The sequence below is a fragment of the Heterodontus francisci genome, unplaced genomic scaffold (assembly GCF_036365525.1).
Source record: "Heterodontus francisci isolate sHetFra1 unplaced genomic scaffold, sHetFra1.hap1 HAP1_SCAFFOLD_752, whole genome shotgun sequence".
Lineage (NCBI taxonomy): Eukaryota > Metazoa > Chordata > Chondrichthyes > Heterodontiformes > Heterodontidae > Heterodontus > Heterodontus francisci.
In genome coordinates this window covers 349,910-366,446 of record NW_027141679.1, presented here as the reverse complement: position 1 = coordinate 366,446, position 16,537 = coordinate 349,910, and the positions used below count along the sequence as shown (strand labels likewise).

The 16,537-nt window shown below is 51.6% G+C and overlaps 1 protein-coding gene across 4 annotated transcripts in view; it reads left to right on the top strand.

Moving 5' to 3' along the window:
• The window catches only part of cd2bp2 (CD2 (cytoplasmic tail) binding protein 2), a 33,527-nt gene that overhangs the window by 15,294 nt on the left and 1,696 nt on the right, over nt 1–16,537 (top strand). The window lies entirely within an intron of this gene.

Below are 16,537 nucleotides of genomic sequence, written 5' to 3'. Positions count from 1 at the left end.
TCTGTACACTGACTGGTGTCTCTCAGTCCCTCTATCTCAGGGTGATATCTGTACACTGACTTGTGTCTCTCAGTCCCCTCTCTCTCTCAGGGTGATATCTGTACACTGATTGGTGTGTCTCAGTCCCTCTCTCTTAGGGCGACATCTGTACACTGACTGGAGTCTCTCAGTCCCTCTCTCTTAGGGTGATATCTGTACACTGACCTGTGTCTCTCAGTCCCCTCTCTCTCTCAGGGTGATATCTGTACACTGACTGGTGTCTCTCAGTCCCTCTCTCTCAGGGTGATATCTGTACACTGACTGGTGTCTCTCAGTCCCTCTCTCTCAGGGTGATATCTGTACACTGACTGGTGTCTCTCAGTCCCTCTCTCTCAGGGTGATATCTGTACACTGACTGGTGTCTCTCAGTCCCTCTCTCTCAGGGTGATATCTGTACACTGACTGGTGTCTCTCAGTCCCCTCTCTCTCAGGGTGATATCTGTACACTGACTGGTGTCTCTCAGTCCCCTCTCTCTCTCAGGGTGATATCTGTACACTGACTGGTGTCTCTCAGTCCCCTCTCTCTCTCAGGGTGATATCTGTACACTGACTCGTGTCTCTCAGTCCCCTCTCTCTCAGGGTGATATCTGTACACTGACTGGTGTCTCTCAGTCCCCTCTCTCTCAGGGTGATATCTGTACACTGTCTGGTGTCTCTCAGTCCCCTCTCTCTCAGGGTGATATCTGTACACTGACTGGTGTCTCTCAGTCCCCTCTCTCTCAGGGTGATATCTGTACACTGACTGGTGTCTCTCAGTCCCCTCTCTCTCAGGGTGATATCTGTACACTGACTGGTGTCTCTCAGTCTCTCTCTCTCAGGGTGATATCTGTACACTGACTGGTGTCTCTCAGTCCCCTCTCTCTCAGGGTGATATCTGTACACTGACTGGTGTCTCTCACTCCCTCTCTCTCAGGGTGATATCTGTACACTGACTGGTGTCTCTCAGTCCCTCTCTCTCAGGGTGATATCTGTACACTGACTGGTGTCTCTCAGTCCCTCTCTCTCTCAGGGTGATATCTGTACACTGACTGGTGTCTCTCAGTCCCCTCTCTCTCAGGGTGATATCTGTACACTGACTGGTGTCTCTCAGTCCTCTCTCTCTCAGGGTGATATCGGTACAGTGACTGGTGTCTCTCAGTCCCTCTCTCTCAGGGTGATATCTGTACACTGACTGGTGTCTCTCAGTCCTCTCTCTCTCAGGGTGATATCGGTACAGTGACTGGTGTCTCTCAGTCCCTCTCTCTCAGGGTGATATCTGTACACTGACTGGTGTCTCTCAGTCCCCTCTCTCTCAGGGTGATATCTGTACACTGACTGGTGTCTCTCAGTCTCTCTCTCTCAGGGTGATATCTGTACACTGACTGGTGTCTCTCAGTCCCCTCTCTCTCAGGGTGATATCTGTACACTGACTGGTGTCTCTCACTCCCTCTCTCTCAGGGTGATATCTGTACACTGACTGGTGTCTCTCAGTCCCTCTCTCTCAGGGTGATATCTGTACACTGACTGGTGTCTCTCAGTCCCTCTCTCTCTCAGGGTGATATCTGTACACTGACTGGTGTCTCTCAGTCCCCTCTCTCTCAGGGTGATATCTGTACACTGACTGGTGTCTCTCAGTCCTCTCTCTCTCAGGGTGATATCGGTACAGTGACTGGTGTCTCTCAGTCCCTCTCTCTCAGGGTGATATCTGTACACTGACTGGTGTCTCTCAGTCCTCTCTCTCTCAGGGTGATATCGGTACAGTGACTGGTGTCTCTCAGTCCCTCTCTCTCAGGGTGATATCTGTACACTGACTGGTGTCTCTCAGTCCTCTCTCTCTCAGGGTGATATCGGTACAGTGACTGGTGTCTCTCAGTCCCTCTCTCTCTCAGGGTGATATCTGTACACTGACTGGTGTCTCTCAGTCCCCTCTCTCACAGGGTGATATCTGTACACTGACTGGTGTCTCTCAGTCCCCTCTCTCTCAGGGTGATATCTGTACACTGACTGGTGTCTCTCAGTCCCTCTATCTCAGGGTGATATCTGTACACTGACTTGTGTCTCTCAGTCCCCTCTCTCTCTCAGGGTGATATCTGTACACTGATTGGTGTGTCTCAGTCCCTCTCTCTTAGGGCGACATCTGTACACTGACTGGAGTCTCTCAGTCCCTCTCTCTTAGGGTGATTTCTGTACACTGACCTGTGTCTCTCAGTCCCCTCTCTCTCTCAGGGTGATATCTGTACACTGACTGGTGTCTCTCAGTCCCTCTCTCTCAGGGTGATATCTGTACACTGACTGGTGTCTCTCAGTCCCTCTCTCTCAGCGTGATATCTGTACACTGACTGGTGTCTCTCAGTCCCCTCTCTCTCAGGGTGATATCTGTACACTGACTGGTGTCTCTCAGTCCCTTCTCTCTCTCAGGGTGATATCTGTACACTGACTGGTGTCTCTCAGTCCCCTCTCTCTCTCAGGGTGATATCTGTACACTGACTGGTGTCTCTCAGTCCCTCTCTCTCAGGGTGATATCTGTACACTGACTGGTGTCTCTCAGTCCCCTCTCTCTCAGGGTGATATCTGTACACTGACTGGTGTCTCTCAGTCCCCTCTCTCTCAGGGTGATATCTGTACACTGTCTGGTGTCTCTCAGTCCCCTCTCTCTCAGGGTGATATCTGTACACTGACTGGTGTCTCTCAGTCCCCTCTCTCTCAGGGTGATATCTGTACACTGACTGGTGTCTCTCAGTCCCCTCTCTCTCAGGGTGATATCTGTACACTGACTGGTGTCTCTCAGTCTCTCTCTCTCAGGGTGATATCTGTACACTGACTGGTGTCTCTCAGTCCCCTCTCTCTCAGGGTGATATCTGTACACTGACTGGTGTCTCTCACTCCCTCTCTCTCAGGGTGATATCTGTACACTGACTGGTGTCTCTCAGTCCCTCTCTCTCAGGGTGATATCTGTACACTGACTGGTGTCTCTCAGTCCCCTCTCTCTCAGGGTGATATCTGTACACTGACTGGTGTCTCTCAGTCCCTCTCTCTCAGGGTGATATCTGTACACTGACTGGTGTCTCTCAGTCCCCTCTCTCTCAGGGTGATATCTGTACACTGACTGGTGTCTCTCAGTCCCTCTCTCTCTCAGGGTGATATCTGTACACTGACTGGTGTCTCTCAGTCCCCTCTCTCTCAGGGTGATATCTGTACACTGACTGGTGTCTCTCAGTCCTCTCTCTCTCAGGGTGATATCGGTACAGTGACTGGTGTCTCTCAGTCCCTCTCTCTCAGGGTGATATCTGTACACTGACTGGTGTCTCTCAGTCCCCTCTCTCTCAGGGTGATATCTGTACACTGACTGGTGTCTCTCAGTCCCCTCTCTCTCAGGGTGATATCTGTACACTGACTGGTGTCTCTCAGTCCCTCTCTCTCTCAGGGTGATATCTGTACACTGACTGGTGTCTCTCAGTCCCCTCTCTCTCAGGGTGATATCTGTACACTGACTGGTGTCTCTCAGTCCTCTCTCTCTCAGGGTGATATCGGTACAGTGACTGGTGTCTCTCAGTCCCTCTCTCTCAGGGTGATATCTGTACACTGACTGGTGTCTCTCAGTCCCCTCTCTCTTAGGGCGACATCTGTACACTGACTGGAGTCTCTCAGTCCCTCTCTCTTAGGGTGATATCTGTACACTGACCTGTGTCTCTCAGTCCCCTCTCTCTCTCAGGGTGATATCTGTACACTGACTGGTGTCTCTCAGTCCCTCTCTCTCAGGGTGATATCTGTACACTGACTGGTGTCCCTCAGTCCTTCTCTCTCATCGTGATATCTGTACACTGACTGGTGTCTCTCAGTCCCCTCTCTCTCAGGGTGATATCTGTACACTGACTGGTGTCTCTCAGTCCCCTCTCTCTCTCAGGGTGATATCTGTACACTGACTGGTGTCTCTCAGTCCCCTCTCTCTCTCAGGGTGATATCTGTACACTGACTCGTGTCTCTCAGTCCCCTCTCTCTCAGGGTGATATCTGTACACTGACTGGTGTCTCTCAGTCCCCTCTCTCTCAGGGTGATATCTGTACACTGACTGGTGTCTCTCAGTCCCTCTCTCTCAGGGTGATATCTGTACACTGACTGGTGTCTCTCAGTCCCTCTCTCTCAGGGTGATATCTGTACACTGACTGGTGTCTCTCAGTCCCTCTCTCTCAGGGTGATATCTGTACACTGACTGGTGTCTCTCAGTCCCCTCTTTCTCAGGGTGATATCTGTACACTGACTGGTGTCTCTCAGTCCCCTCTCTCTCAGGGTGATATCTGTACACTGACTGGTGTCTCTCAGTCCCCTCTCTCTCAGGGTGATATCTGTACACTGACTGGTGTCTCTCAGTCCCCTCTCTCTCAGGGTGATATCTGTACACTGACTGGTGTCTCTCAGTCCCTCTCTCTCAGGGTGATATCTGTACATTGACTGGTGTCTCTCAGTCCTCTCTCTCTCAGGGTGATATCTGTACACTGACTGGTGTCTCTCAGTCCCCTCTCTCTCAGGGTGATATCTGTACACTGACTGGTGTCTCTCAGTCCCCTCTCTCTCAGGGTGATATCTGTACACTGACTGGTGTCTCTCAGTCCCCTCTCTCTCAGGGTGATATCTGTACACTGTCTGGTGTCTCTCAGTCCCCTCTCTCTCAGGGTGATATCTGTACACTGACTGGTGTCTCTCAGTCCTCTCTCTCTCAGGGTGATATCTGTACATTGACTGGTGTCTCTCAATCCCTCTCTCTCTCAGGGTGATATCTGTACACTGACTGGTGTCTCTCAGTCCCCTCTCTCTCAGGGTGATATCTGTACACTGACTGGTGTCTCTCAGTCCTTCTCTCTCAGGGTGATATCTGTACACTGACTGGTGTCTCTCAGTCCTCTCTCTCTCAGGGTGATATCTGTACACTGACTGGTGTCTCTCAGTCCCTCTCTCTCAGGGTGATAGCTGTACACTGACTGGTGTCTCTCAGTCCCCTCTCTCTCAGGGTGATATCTGTACACTGACTGGTGTCTCTCAGTCCCCTCTCTCTCAGGGTGATATCTGTACACTGACTGGTGTCTCTCAGTCCCCACACTCTCAGGGTGATATCTGTACACTGACTGGTGTCTCTCAGTCCCCACTCTCTCAGGGTGATATCTGTACACTGACTGGTGTCTCTCAGTCCCTCTCTCTCAGGGTGATATCTGTACACTGACTGGTGTCTCTCAGTCCCCACTCTCTCAGGGTGATATCTGTACACTGACTGGTGTCTCTCAGTCCCCACTCTCTCAGGGTGATATCTGTACACTGACGGGTGTCTCTCAGTCCCCACTCTCTCAGGGTGATATCTGTACACTGACTGGTGTCTCTCAGTCCCTCTCTCTCAGGGTGATATCTGTACACTGACTGGTGTCTCTCAGTCCCCTCTCTCTCAGGGTGATAACTGTACACTGACTGGTGTCTCTCAGTCCCCTCTCTCTCTCAGGGTGATATCTGTACACTGACTGGTGTCTCTCAGTCCCCTCTCCCTCTCTCTCAGGGTGATATCTGTACACTGACTGGTGTCTCTCAGTCCCCTCTCTCAGGGTGATATCTGTACACTGACTGGTGTCTCTCAGTCCCTCTCTCTCAGGGTGATATCTGTACACTGACTGGTGGCTCTCAGTCCCCTCTGTCTCAGCGTGATATCTGTACACTGACTGGTGTCTCTCAGTCCCTCTCTCTCAGGGTGATATCTGTACACTGACTGGTGTCTCTCAGTCCCCTCTCTCTCAGGGTGATAACTGTACACTGACTGGTGTCTCTCAGTCCCTCTCTCTCAGGGTGATAACTGTACACTGACTGGTGTCTCTCAGGGTGATATCTGTACACTGACTGGTGTCTCTCAGTCCCCTCTCTCTCTCTCGTAGGGTGATATCTGTACACTGACTGGTGTCTCTCAGTCCCCTCTCTCTCAGGGTGATAACTGCACACTGACTGGTGTCTCTCAGTCCCCTCTCTCTCAGGGTGATATCTGTACACTGACTGGTGTCTCTCAGTCCCTCTCTCTCAGGGTGATATCTGTACACTGACTGGTGTCTCTCAGTCCCCACTCTCTCAGGGTGATATCTGTACACTGACTGGTGTCTCTCAGTCCCCACTCTCTCAGGGTGATATCTGTACACTGACGGGTGTCTCTCAGTCCCCACTCTCTCAGGGTGATATCTGTACACTGACTGGTGTCTCTCAGTCCCTCTCTCTCAGGGTGATATCTGTACACTGACTGGTGTCTCTCAGTCCCCTCTCTCTCAGGGTGATAACTGTACACTGACTGGTGTCTCTCAGTCCCCTCTCTCTCAGGGTGATATCTGTACACTGACTGGTGTCTCTCAGTCCCCTCTCCCTCTCTCTCAGGGTGATATCTGTACACTGACTGGTGTCTCTCAGTCCCTCTCTCTCAGGGTGATATCTGTACACTGACTGGTGTCTCTCAGTCCCTCTCTCTCAGGGTGATATCTGTACACTGACTGGTGTCTCTCAGTCCCTCTCTCTCAGGGTGATAACTGTACACTGACTGGTGTCTCTCAGGGTGATATCTGTACACTGACTGGTGTCTCTCAGTCCCTCTCTCTCAGGGTGATAGCTGTGCACTGACTGGTGTCTCTCAGTCCCCTCTCTCTCAGGGTGATATCTGTACACTGACTGGTGTCTCTCAGTCCCCTCTCTCTCAGGGTGATATCTGTACACTGACTGGTGTCTCTCAGTCCCCTCTCTCTCAGGGTGATATCTGTACACTGTCTGGTGTCTCTCAGTCCCCTCTCTCTCAGGGTGATATCTGTACACTGACTGGTGTCTCTCAGTCCCCTCTCTCTCAGGGTGATATCTGTACACTGACTGGTGTCTCTCAGTCCCCTCTCTCTCAGGGTGATATCTGTACACTGACTGGTGTCTCTCAGTCCCCTCTCTCTCAGGGTGATATCTGTACACTGACTGGTGTCTCTCAGTCCCTCTCTCTCAGGGTGATATCTGTACACTGACTGGTGTCTCTCAGTCCCCTCTTTCTCAGGGTGATATCTGTACACTGACTGGTGTCTCTCAGTCCCCTCTCTCTCAGGGTGATATCTGTACACTGACTGGTGTCTCTCAGTCCCCTCTCTCTCAGGGTGATATCTGTACACTGACTGGTGTCTCTCAGTCCCCTCTCTCTCAGGGTGATATCTGTACACTGACTGGTGTCTCTCAGTCCCTCTCTCTCAGGGTGATATCTGTACATTGACTGGTGTCTCTCAGTCCTCTCTCTCTCAGGGTGATATCTGTACACTGACTGGTGTCTCTCAGTCCCCTCTCTCTCAGGGTGATATCTGTACACTGACTGGTGTCTCTCAGTCCCCTCTCTCTCAGGGTGATATCTGTACACTGACTGGTGTCTCTCAGTCCCCTCTCTCTCAGGGTGATATCTGTACACTGTCTGGTGTCTCTCAGTCCCCTCTCTCTCAGGGTGATATCTGTACACTGACTGGTGTCTCTCAGTCCTCTCTCTCTCAGGGTGATATCTGTACATTGACTGGTGTCTCTCAATCCCTCTCTCTCTCAGGGTGATATCTGTACACTGACTGGTGTCTCTCAGTCCCCTCTCTCTCAGGGTGATATCTGTACACTGACTGGTGTCTCTCAGTCCTTCTCTCTCAGGGTGATATCTGTACACTGACTGGTGTCTCTCAGTCCTCTCTCTCTCAGGGTGATATCTGTACACTGACTGGTGTCTCTCAGTCCCTCTCTCTCAGGGTGATAGCTGTACACTGACTGGTGTCTCTCAGTCCCCTCTCTCTCAGGGTGATATCTGTACACTGACTGGTGTCTCTCAGTCCCCTCTCTCTCAGGGTGATATCTGTACACTGACTGGTGTCTCTCAGTCCCCACACTCTCAGGGTGATATCTGTACACTGACTGGTGTCTCTCAGTCCCCACTCTCTCAGGGTGATATCTGTACACTGACTGGTGTCTCTCAGTCCCTCTCTCTCAGGGTGATATCTGTACACTGACTGGTGTCTCTCAGTCCCCACTCTCTCAGGGTGATATCTGTACACTGACTGGTGTCTCTCAGTCCCCACTCTCTCAGGGTGATATCTGTACACTGACGGGTGTCTCTCAGTCCCCACTCTCTCAGGGTGATATCTGTACACTGACTGGTGTCTCTCAGTCCCTCTCTCTCAGGGTGATATCTGTACACTGACTGGTGTCTCTCAGTCCCCTCTCTCTCAGGGTGATAACTGTACACTGACTGGTGTCTCTCAGTCCCCTCTCTCTCTCAGGGTGATATCTGTACACTGACTGGTGTCTCTCAGTCCCCTCTCCCTCTCTCTCAGGGTGATATCTGTACACTGACTGGTGTCTCTCAGTCCCCTCTCTCAGGGTGATATCTGTACACTGACTGGTGTCTCTCAGTCCCTCTCTCTCAGGGTGATATCTGTACACTGACTGGTGGCTCTCAGTCCCCTCTGTCTCAGCGTGATATCTGTACACTGACTGGTGTCTCTCAGTCCCCTCTCTCTCAGGGTGATAACTGTACACTGACTGGTGTCTCTCAGTCCCCTCTCTCTCTCAGGGTGATATCTGTACTCTGACTGGTGTCTCTCAGTCCCCTCTCCCTCTCTCTCAGGGTGATATCTGTACACTGACTGGTGTCTCTCAGTCCCCTCTCTCAGGGTGATATCTGTACACTGACTGGTGTCTCTCAGTCCCTCTCTCTCAGGGTGATATCTGTACACTGACTCGTGTCTCTCAGTCCCCTCTCTCTCAGGGTGATATCTGTACACTGACTGGTGTCTCTCAGTCCCCTCTCTCTCAGGGTGATATCTGTACACTGACTGGTGTCTCTCAGTCCCTCTCTCTCAGGGTGATATCTGTACACTGACTGGTGTCTCTCAGTCCCTCTCTCTCAGGGTGATATCTGTACACTGACTGGTGTCTCTCAGTCCCTCTCTCTCAGGGTGATATCTGTACACTGACTGGTGTCTCTCAGTCCCCTCTTTCTCAGGGTGATATCTGTACACTGACTGGTGTCTCTCAGTCCCCTCTCTCTCAGGGTGATATCTGTACACTGACTGGTGTCTCTCAGTCCCCTCTCTCTCAGGGTGATATCTGTACACTGACTGGTGTCTCTCAGTCCCCTCTCTCTCAGGGTGATATCTGTACACTGACTGGTGTCTCTCAGTCCCTCTCTCTCAGGGTGATATCTGTACATTGACTGGTGTCTCTCAGTCCTCTCTCTCTCAGGGTGATATCTGTACACTGACTGGTGTCTCTCAGTCCCCTCTCTCTCAGGGTGATATCTGTACACTGACTGGTGTCTCTCAGTCCCCTCTCTCTCAGGGTGATATCTGTACACTGACTGGTGTCTCTCAGTCCCCTCTCTCTCAGGGTGATATCTGTACACTGTCTGGTGTCTCTCAGTCCCCTCTCTCTCAGGGTGATATCTGTACACTGACTGGTGTCTCTCAGTCCTCTCTCTCTCAGGGTGATATCTGTACATTGACTGGTGTCTCTCAATCCCTCTCTCTCTCAGGGTGATATCTGTACACTGACTGGTGTCTCTCAGTCCCCTCTCTCTCAGGGTGATATCTGTACACTGACTGGTGTCTCTCAGTCCTTCTCTCTCAGGGTGATATCTGTACACTGACTGGTGTCTCTCAGTCCTCTCTCTCTCAGGGTGATATCTGTACACTGACTGGTGTCTCTCAGTCCCTCTCTCTCAGGGTGATAGCTGTACACTGACTGGTGTCTCTCAGTCCCCTCTCTCTCAGGGTGATATCTGTACACTGACTGGTGTCTCTCAGTCCCCTCTCTCTCAGGGTGATATCTGTACACTGACTGGTGTCTCTCAGTCCCCACACTCTCAGGGTGATATCTGTACACTGACTGGTGTCTCTCAGTCCCCACTCTCTCAGGGTGATATCTGTACACTGACTGGTGTCTCTCAGTCCCTCTCTCTCAGGGTGATATCTGTACACTGACTGGTGTCTCTCAGTCCCCACTCTCTCAGGGTGATATCTGTACACTGACTGGTGTCTCTCAGTCCCCACTCTCTCAGGGTGATATCTGTACACTGACGGGTGTCTCTCAGTCCCCACTCTCTCAGGGTGATATCTGTACACTGACTGGTGTCTCTCAGTCCCTCTCTCTCAGGGTGATATCTGTACACTGACTGGTGTCTCTCAGTCCCCTCTCTCTCAGGGTGATAACTGTACACTGACTGGTGTCTCTCAGTCCCCTCTCTCTCTCAGGGTGATATCTGTACACTGACTGGTGTCTCTCAGTCCCCTCTCCCTCTCTCTCAGGGTGATATCTGTACACTGACTGGTGGCTCTCAGTCCCCTCTGTCTCAGCGTGATATCTGTACACTGACTGGTGTCTCTCAGTCCCCTCTCTCTCAGGGTGATAACTGTACACTGACTGGTGTCTCTCAGTCCCCTCTCTCTCTCAGGGTGATATCTGTACTCTGACTGGTGTCTCTCAGTCCCCTCTCCCTCTCTCTCAGGGTGATATCTGTACACTGACTGGTGTCTCTCAGTCCCCTCTCTCAGGGTGATATCTGTACACTGACTGGTGTCTCTCAGTCCCTCTCTCTCAGGGTGATATCTGTACACTGACTGGTGTCTCTCAGTCCCTCTCTCTCAGGGTGATAACTGTACACTGACTGGTGTCTCTCAGGGTGATATCTGTACACTGACTGGTGTCTCTCAGTCCCCTCTCTCTCTCTCGTAGGGTGATATCTGTACACTGACTGGTGTCTCTCAGTCCCCTCTCTCTCAGGGTGATAACTGCACACTGACTGGTGTCTCTCAGTCCCCTCTCTCTCAGGGTGATATCTGTACACTGACTGGTGTCTCTCAGTCCCTCTCTCTCAGGGTGATATCTGTACACTGACTGGTGTCTCTCAGTCCCCACTCTCTCAGGGTGATATCTGTACACTGACTGGTGTCTCTCAGTCCCCACTCTCTCAGGGTGATATCTGTACACTGACGGGTGTCTCTCAGTCCCCACTCTCTCAGGGTGATATCTGTACACTGACTGGTGTCTCTCAGTCCCTCTCTCTCAGGGTGATATCTGTACACTGACTGGTGTCTCTCAGTCCCCTCTCTCTCAGGGTGATAACTGTACACTGACTGGTGTCTCTCAGTCCCCTCTCTCTCAGGGTGATATCTGTACACTGACTGGTGTCTCTCAGTCCCCTCTCCCTCTCTCTCAGGGTGATATCTGTACACTGACTGGTGTCTCTCAGTCCCTCTCTCTCAGGGTGATATCTGTACACTGACTGGTGTCTCTCAGTCCCTCTCTCTCAGGGTGATATCTGTACACTGACTGGTGTCTCTCAGTCCCTCTCTCTCAGGGTGATAACTGTACACTGACTGGTGTCTCTCAGGGTGATATCTGTACACTGACTGGTGTCTCTCAGTCCCTCTCTCTCAGGGTGATAGCTGTGCACTGACTGGTGTCTCTCAGTCCCCTCTCTCTCAGGGTGATATCTGTACACTGACTGGTGTCTCTCAGTCCCCTCTCTCTCAGGGTGATATCTGTACACTGACTGGTGTCTCTCAGTCCCCTCTCTCTCAGGGTGATATCTGTACACTGACTTGTGTCTCTCAGTCCCCTCTCTCTCTCAGGGTGATATCTGTACACTGATTGGTGTGTCTCAGTCCCTCTCTCTTAGGGCGACATCTGTACACTGACTGGAGTCTCTCAGTCCCTCTCTCTTAGGGTGATATCTGTACACTGACCTGTGTCTCTCAGTCCCCTCTCTCTCTCAGGGTGATATCTGTACACTGACTGGTGTCTCTCAGTCCCTCTCTCTCAGGGTGATATCTGTACACTGACTGGTGTCTCTCAGTCCCTCTCTCTCAGGGTGATATCTGTACACTGACTGGTGTCTCTCAGTCCCTCTCTCTCAGGGTGATATCTGTACACTGACTGGTGTCTCTCAGTCCCTCTCTCTCAGGGTGATATCTGTACACTGACTGGTGTCTCTCAGTCCCCTCTCTCTCAGGGTGATATCTGTACACTGACTGGTGTCTCTCAGTCCCCTCTCTCTCTCAGGGTGATATCTGTACACTGACTGGTGTCTCTCAGTCCCCTCTCTCTCTCAGGGTGATATCTGTACACTGACTCGTGTCTCTCAGTCCCCTCTCTCTCAGGGTGATATCTGTACACTGACTGGTGTCTCTCAGTCCCCTCTCTCTCAGGGTGATATCTGTACACTGACTGGTGTCTCTCAGTCCCTCTCTCTCAGGGTGATATCTGTACACTGACTGGTGTCTCTCAGTCCCTCTCTCTCAGGGTGATATCTGTACACTGACTGGTGTCTCTCAGTCCCCTCTCTCTCAGGGTGATATCTGTACACTGACTGGTGTCTCTCAGTCCCCTCTCTCTCAGGGTGATATCTGTACACTGTCTGGTGTCTCTCAGTCCCCTCTCTCTCAGGGTGATATCTGTACACTGACTGGTGTCTCTCAGTCCCCTCTCTCTCAGGGTGATATCTGTACACTGACTGGTGTCTCTCAGTCCCCTCTCTCTCAGGGTGATATCTGTACACTGACTGGTGTCTCTCAGTCCCTCTCTCTCAGGGTGATATCTGTACACTGACTGGTGTCTCTCCGTCCCCTCTCTCTCAGGGTGATATCTGTACACTGACTTGTGTCTCTCAGTCCCCTCTCTCTCTCAAGGTGATATCTGTACACTGATTGGTGTGTCTCAGTCCCTCTCTCTTAGGGCGACATCTGTACACTGACTGGAGTCTCTCAGTCCCTCTCTCTTAGGGTGATATCTGTACACTGACCTGTGTCTCTCAGTCCCCTCTCTCTCAGGGTGATATCTGTACACTGACTGGTGTCTCTCAGTCCCCTCTCTCTCAGGGTGATATCTGTACACTGACTGGTGTCTCTCAGTCTCTCTCTCTCAGGGTGATATCTGTACACTGACTGGTGTCTCTCAGTCCCCTCTCTCTCAGGGTGATATCTGTACACTGACTGGTGTCTCTCAGTCTCTCTCTCTCAGGGTGATATCTGTACACTGACTGGTGTCTCTCAGTCCCCTCTCTCTCAGGGTGATATCTGTACACTGACCTGTGTCTCTCAGTCCCCTCTCTCTCAGGGTGATATCTGTACACTGACTGGTGTCTCTCAGTCCCCTCTCTCTCAGGGTGATATCTGTACACTGACTGGTGTCTCTCCGTCCCCTCTCTCTCAGGGTGATATCTGTACACTGACTTGTGTCTCTCAGTCCCCTCTCTCTCTCAGGGTGATATCTGTACACTGATTGGTGTGTCTCAGTCCCTCTCTCTTAGGGCGACATCTGTACACTGACTGGAGTCTCTCAGTCCCTCTCTCTTAGGGTGATATCTGTACACTGACCTGTGTCTCTCAGTCCCCTCTCTCTCTCAGGGTGATGTCTGTACACTGACTGGTGTCTCTCAGTCCCTCTCTCTCAGGGTGATATCTGCACACTGACTGGTGTCTCTCAGTCCCTCTCTCTCAGGGTGATATCTGTACACTGACTGGTGTCTCTCAGTCCCTCTCTCTCAGGGTGATATCTGTACACTGACTGGTGTCTCTCAGTCCCTCTCTCTCAGGGTGATATCTGTACACTGACTGGTGTCTCTCAGTCCCCTCTCTCTCAGGGTGATATCTGTACACTGACTGGTGTCTCTCAGTCCCCTCTCTCTCTCAGGGTGATATCTGTACACTGACTGGTGTCTCTCAGTCCCCTCTCTCTCTCAGGGTGATATCTGTACACTGACTGGTGTCTCTCAGTCCCCTCTCTCTCAGGGTGATATCTGTACACTGACTGGTGTCTCTCAGTCTCTCTCTCTCAGGGTGATATCTGTACACTGACTGGTGTCTCTCAGTCCCCTCTCTCTCAGGGTGATATCTGTACACTGACTGGTGTCTCTCACTCCCTCTCTCTCAGGGTGATATCTGTACACTGACTGGTGTCTCTCAGTCCCTCTCTCTCAGGGTGATATCTGTACACTGACTGGTGTCTCTCAGTCCCCTCTCTCTCAGGGTGATATCTGTACACTGACTGGTGTCTCTCAGTCCCTCTCTCTCAGGGTGATATCTGTACACTGACTGGTGTCTCTCAGTCCCCTCTCTCTCAGGGTGATATCTGTACACTGACTGGTGTCTCTCAGTCCCTCTCTCTCTCAGGGTGATATCTGTACACTGACTGGTGTCTCTCAGTCCCCTCTCTCTCAGGGTGATATCTGTACACTGACTGGTGTCTCTCAGTCCTCTCTCTCTCAGGGTGATATCGGTACAGTGACAGGTGTCTCTCAGTCCCTCTCTCTCAGGGTGATATCTGTTACACTGACTGGTGTCTCTCAGTCCCCTCTCTCTCAGGGTGATATCTGTACACTGACTGGTGTCTCTCAGTCCCCTCTCTCTCAGGGTGATATCTGTACACTGACTGGTGTCTCTCAGTCCCTCTCTCTCTCAGGGTGATATCTGTACACTGACTGGTGTCTCTCAGTCCCCTCTCTCTCAGGGTGATATCTGTACACTGACTGGTGTCTCTCAGTCCTCTCTCTCTCAGGGTGATATCGGTACAGTGACTGGTGTCTCTCAGTCCCTCTCTCTCAGGGTGATATCTGTACACTGACTGGTGTCTCTCAGTCCCCTCTCTCTTAGGGCGACATCTGTACACTGACTGGAGTCTCTCAGTCCCTCTCTCTTAGGGTGATATCTGTACACTGACCTGTGTCTCTCAGTCCCCTCTCTCTCTCAGGGTGATATCTGTACACTGACTGGTGTCTCTCAGTCCCTCTCTCTCAGGGTGATATCTGTACACTGACTGGTGTCTCTCAGTCCCTCTCTCTCAGGGTGATATCTGTACACTGACTCGTGTCCCTCAGTCCCTCTCTCTCAGCGTGATATCTGTACACTGACTGGTGTCTCTCAGTCCCCTCTCTCTCAGGGTGATATCTGTACACTGACTGGTGTCTCTCAGTCCCCTCTCTCTCTCAGGGTGATATCTGTACACTGACTGGTGTCTCTCAGTCCCCTCTCTCTCTCAGGGTGATATCTGTACACTGACTCGTGTCTCTCAGTCCCCTCTCTCTCAGGGTGATATCTGTACACTGACTGGTGTCTCTCAGTCCCCTCTCTCTCAGGGTGATATCTGTACACTGACTGGTGTCTCTCAGTCCCTCTCTCTCAGGGTGATATCTGTACACTGACTGGTGTCTCTCAGTCCCCTCTCTCTCAGGGTGATATCTGTACACTGACTGGTGTCTCTCAGTCCCCTCTCTCTCAGGGTGATATCTGTACACTGTCTGGTGTCTCTCAGTCCCCTCTCTCTCAGGGTGATATCTGTACACTGACTGGTGTCTCTCAGTCCCCTCTCTCTCAGGGTGATATCTGTACACTGACTGGTGTCTCTCAGTCCCCTCTCTCTCAGGGTGATATCTGTACACTGACTGGTGTCTCTCAGTCTCTCTCTCTCAGGGTGATATCTGTACACTGACTGGTGTCTCTCAGTCCCCTCTCTCTCAGGGTGATATCTGTACACTGACTGGTGTCTCTCACTCCCTCTCTCTCAGGGTGATATCTGTACACTGACTGGTGTCTCTCAGTCCCTCTCTCTCAGGGTGATATCTGTACACTGACTGGTGTCTCTCAGTCCCCTCTCTCTCAGGGTGATATCTGTACACTGACTGGTGTCTCTCAGTCCCTCTCTCTCTCAGGGTGATATCTGTACACTGACTGGTGTCTCTCAGTCCCCTCTCTCTCAGGGTGATATCTGTACACTGACTGGTGTCTCTCAGTCCTCTCTCTCTCAGGGTGATATCGGTACAGTGACTGGTGTCTCTCAGTCCCTCTCTCTCAGGGTGATATCTGTACACTGACTGGTGTCTCTCAGTCCCCTCTCTCTCAGGGTGATATCTGTACACTGACTGGTGTCTCTCAGTCCTCTCTCTCTCAGGGTGATATCTGTACACTGACTGGTGTCTCTCAGTCCCTCTCTCTCAGGGTGATATCTGTACACTGACTGGTGTCTCTCAGTCCTCTCTCTCTCAGGGTGATATCTGTACATTGACTGGTGTCTCTCAATCCCTCTCTCTCTCAGGGTGATATCTGTACACTGACTGGTGTCTCTCAGTCCCCTCTCTCTCAGGGTGATATCTGTACACTGACTGGTGTCTCTCAGTCCTTCTCTCTCAGGGTGATATCTGTACACTGACTGGTGTCTCTCAGTCCTCTCTCTCTCAGGGTGATATCTGTACACTGACTGGTGTCTCTCAGTCCCCTCTCTCTCAGGGTGATATCTGTCCACTGACTGGTGTCTCTCAGTCCCTCTCTCTCAGGGTGATATCTGTACACTGACTGGTGTCTCTCAGTCCCCTCTCTCTCAGGGTGATATCTGTACACTGACTGGTGTCTCTCAGTCCCCTCTCTCTCAGGGTGATATCTGTACACTGACTGGTGTCTCTCAGTCCCTCTCTGTCAGGGTGATATCTGTACACTGACTGGTGTCTCTCAGTCCCCTC